Source organism: Dreissena polymorpha, chromosome 3, assembly GCF_020536995.1.
Source record: "Dreissena polymorpha isolate Duluth1 chromosome 3, UMN_Dpol_1.0, whole genome shotgun sequence".
NCBI classification, from domain to species: Eukaryota; Metazoa; Mollusca; class Bivalvia; order Myida; family Dreissenidae; genus Dreissena; species Dreissena polymorpha.
The window spans coordinates 90,872,687-90,877,338 of record NC_068357.1 but is presented as its reverse complement, the minus strand read 5'-3'; the positions used below and the strand labels follow the sequence as shown (position 1 = coordinate 90,877,338).

At 32.5% G+C, this 4,652-nt stretch overlaps 1 long non-coding RNA gene across 1 annotated transcript; it reads right to left on the bottom strand.

Moving 5' to 3' along the window:
- Positions 1-366: 366 nt before the first annotated feature.
- LOC127875266 (uncharacterized) lies at positions 367-3,666 on the bottom strand. The gene is made up of 2 exons (XR_008047342.1): positions 2,925-3,666; positions 367-1,560 (listed from the first exon to the last, which is right to left on the bottom strand). It is a non-coding gene; the product is annotated as an uncharacterized LOC127875266 (long non-coding RNA).
- Positions 3,667-4,652: the final 986 nt, after the last annotated feature.

Below are 4,652 nucleotides of genomic sequence, written 5' to 3'. Positions count from 1 at the left end.
TGTACACACAGCATGATGTAATGCAAGGGTGGTCTCCATGTACACACAGCATGATGTAATGCAAGCAAGATGTAAACAGAACAAGGATAGGTTAGGTGTAATAGACCAACAATATGATTCTGGGAAAACAGAGTGATTTGAAATAAAATAATATCTTAGTTAACAACTTAGCCTAATGAAATTATTCAATTTATTGGTAAGGATTATTCCCTATTAAGAAGTTATTGCACTGGTTATATTTTGTGGTTTTGTTTCATATTTTAATTCAAACTGTACGTTGTATTCCAGTCTTGCAACAAAGGTTGGTAAGTAAAAATAAAACATGTAAGCTATGTTTTACAAAGAAAGAAAACAAACACAAATATGTGAACAACTTTTATATAGATAAATAAGTATACATTAATATATTATGCTAACAATGTACAGTTAATACTGAGTTATGAGTATACGTTCAACTAGCTACCCTATGTTAAACATTTGCAAATATAACACAATAAGGCTCGCAACAACATGCATAAATGCAATACAGGTAATCAGGCTCCAGAAAAAAATGAAAAAAATCATATCATACCAAAAGATCACAGTGTAATTCTAATAAAGAATATGATATTAGCTTTTTTGATAATAAAAATATAATTTTACTGTCATATTACAATAACTGAGTTACATAGACAAATCAAATTGCAACAGAAACAAGATGTATTTGTAAAACACTATGTCCCCCCCCCCCCATAAATTTGACCTTGAAGGATGACCTTGACCTTTCACCACTCAAAATGTGCAGCTCAATGAGATACACATGCATGCCAAATATGAAGTTGCTATCTTCAATATTGCAAAAGTTATGGCCAATGTTAAAGTTTGACGCAAACAAACCAACAGACAGGGCAAAAACAATATGTCCCCCAGTCGACATAAAAAAAAATGCACTGGTTGACAAAAATAATTAGCCTAGAGAGATAATAAAAATCTCGTGACACCAAAATACAAACATCTTCAAGAGGCCATGTTTAAACAAATGTATATGACATTTTCTAACATTTATTATGCAGTATGCATAAAACAAAATAAATACACTCCACTTGCTACATATTTTTTTAGATGTTTGATTTGAAATATTCTTGGAACACTTACACAAAATTTCAAGTCAATATTATCTGAAAGATTCAAAGGTAAAGTGTACTCCAAATAAAGAGTTAGTTATTGATTTATAACAATTTGCTAGTTTGATTTCTGGCAGCATTTATTCATACATTCTATTTTTAATTATTAATTCAACATATTTTCAGAAGACAAATACACATTTGTTTTGGCTAAAATAAATTTAGGCTATAAAGAAATATAATGGTACATGCGAACCTTTTAAGTCCAAAACCAAATAGTTGCAAGGTGATTTTGCAGTAATTTGGGATAGATTCTTAAATAGTGAATTAATTGTATTAATATAAAATGATGTATATTCCTCTTTAAAATAAATATAATCACATCGGCTGCCACTGAGCAATATGCGATAAAGGCCACAATAACAAAAGAACATGTTTATTTTTGCCAATGACACTTCTTAAAGGGGCCTTTTCACAGATTTTGGCATTTTTTTAACTTATTCATTAAATGCTTTATGTTGATAAATGTAAACATTGGATCGTAAAAGCTCCAGTAAAAAATCAAGAATAAAATTAAAAAAAGGAAAAGAACATTGCCCGGAGCAGGTTTCGAACCAGTGACCCCTGGAGTCCTGCCAGAGTCCTGAAGTAAAAACGCTATAACCTACTGAGCTATTCCGCCGAGAACACATGCTAAACGTATTTTATACGTTATATAAGCAATCTTCGTAGTTTCACAAAATTTAACAACAAAAACAGAACTCTCCAAATTATTCAATCGTTTCGCGTTGCAACACTTTATAATTTTTAGGTTTTAAAATCGTCAAAAGATGCATATAATGGCTATATTAGAGCATGGTAAATGTTCAGTATTACTGTTTCCTCACAAATGTCATAACCAAAACGAAAATTTGCGAATCTGAAACAACTTTTTTCAATTTTGTCAATTTACCAAAGCGTGAAAAGATCCCTTTAAGGTAGTGCACCTCTAATGATTTCCCGCGATTTCTTCGAAGGTTGAAGAGCCTACTATTAGGTGCCGTAGCCTAGTGGTTAAGGCGATAGACTAGAAATCTTTTGGGATATTCCCGCGCAGGTTCGAATCCTGCCGACGACGTATACTTTTTTGCGACGCGTTTTACTTATTTTCTAACGTAATTTGATTTAATATGGCATATAAGCTATATTTATTGTTAAATATGTTGCAATTTTTATGCACATTCTTCAATTATTAAAATTAAAACGTTATGGAAAAATTGGGTGATTTACTGTTGAAAATACGAACCATGCATGTTGCATTTTTATTTATATTTCAAAAAGTAAACGGTAAATCTGTCTAGTTCTTGGTATTTTTGCTGTATATAGTGTTTCTATAAAAACTAAGTTTAAAATATGATTTAAATGATACTATTTTGAATTTTATGACACTTTGTTTTTAACCGACCCAATTTTTACTTGGCTGAAATCACTTACATTTCATGGCGCTCTACCATAGATAAAAATTTGTTAAAAATAAATGTCTGTAAAAGAATACTTATTTCATCTTGTTTAAACTTTAAACACCTTTACAGCATCTGTACACACCAACTGCATGCCCATATTTGGAAATTTGAATGAATTATGGAACTTTTATATACCCCAGGGGTGAAAATAAACTGGACAAAAGCCGAGCATGGGGGTGGTTTTGAAAAATCGGTATATTTTTTTAAAAAGCATGGAAAGCCTACCTACAAATTTGCATGTAGTTCAGTGAAATGATGCTGATTAAGAAAATAATTAATTAGATTATATTTGGATATGTGCCCATTAGAGGTGCGCTACCTTAAACATACAATCCAACATTGCTACGTTTTTGACTGGCAAGTAATATCACAAGCCATCAAAAACTACTTTGTTAAAACACACATTGACCAGTACAGAAAGTTAAAATTAAAGGCGTTGATATTATTGTAATCAAAGTACTGACAGTACTGGTGTGACGATGTTTTTGAAGAGGATGGATATATACAAGCATCAATTTAAGTTGATCTACATCATCACAATTGTGTATGTGGGTACGAAAAAAAAATTTGGCACACAAAACTTGGTTACGAAACAAATTGGGTACGAAAAAAAATTGGGTACGAAAACATTTTTGCAACAAAATAAAAATTGGGTACGAAAAAAAAATTGGGTACAAAACAATTTTGGTACGGAAAAAAATGAGGGTACGGGGACGTAGTTCCCCTGGGGAACTTGACCCAAAGTCAAGTCACATATTTCCATCTAGGCCATGTCAAACTCAAAGTGTCAAAGTCAAATGAAAGATGCGTTCATTAATTATTGTCCCATTGTTTACTTCTGCTGTGAGTTTTTATATAATATAACTGATGACCATCATGTGAGAGATAATTCACATTATCTTTGTATATCAGGTTTAGCAGCCTTTTAGATAACAAAGTTGGCTAGTTTTCAATGTCGCTTCTGGGGATCAACCCCGCAGCACATCCTCCTGCAATCAAAGAAGACACTCTACCACTAGGCTTTTAGGAAGATTCTGAAATTTTTCGATCCCTCGTCAGAGCAATCAAACCAAAAATTAAGTCAAATATTGCTGACTCGGTATTATTGAGTCAGTTCATGAGAGATAATGGAAGATGCAACATTGTATCTATGAAGTTTCATGATCTTAGGCGTAAGCGTTCTTGAGTCATCATCCGGAAACCATTTGGTGGACGAACCGACCGACGGATGGACCGACGGATGGACCGACGGACAGACCTTGAGGGGTGTGTAGAAATACCGAAATCCCCGTAATTACCAAAATCCCCCGAAACCCCCAGAAATCTTTTGAAATCCCCCTTAATATTGATTATCAAAATACTGTGGATATCAATATAGAATATTGCAAAATACAAAAAAATCACTTATGAAACATTGTTTTTATCCAAGTTTGATAGTGAAAAACTAAAATATATAATTTCGGTAATTACGGGGATTTCGTTATTTCTTGAACCGGGCATTATCTCAATCGGACTGGCTCGGTCTTTTACATAGGTTGCCATTGTGAAGATTTTTTTCATGGTATCATAACTTAGACGATGCTGAAACAGCATCGTCAAAAATGATTTGATTTTTGGCAGTATAATTCAGATTGCAGTTTCAACAAATTATGAGACCTAAATTCTACAAATATTGTAAAATCATTTATATTCACTGGCATCAACATTCTGGTTACTCAAAAAACTACTTTTTTGTGGACACATACATTGGCAGATTCCTGATTTAGCAAAAAAATTAGCAGGGCCCGTATTCACCAAACAATTCTTAGACTTAAGTCTAAGAATAAAGAAAATTCTTTAAATTAGAATATTCAAGAATTTCTTTAATTGTGAGTCAAAATCTGCAGAAAACATCTCTATCTATATTATTCTTCATATAAAACATTTTGTTAATGATATAATCATCAGTGGAGGCCTGTATATACTCAAACACTGAACACATTTTTCTTGGTTCTAAGTCTATTCTTTATTCTTAAGTCTAAGAATCAATTGGTGAATACGGGACCAG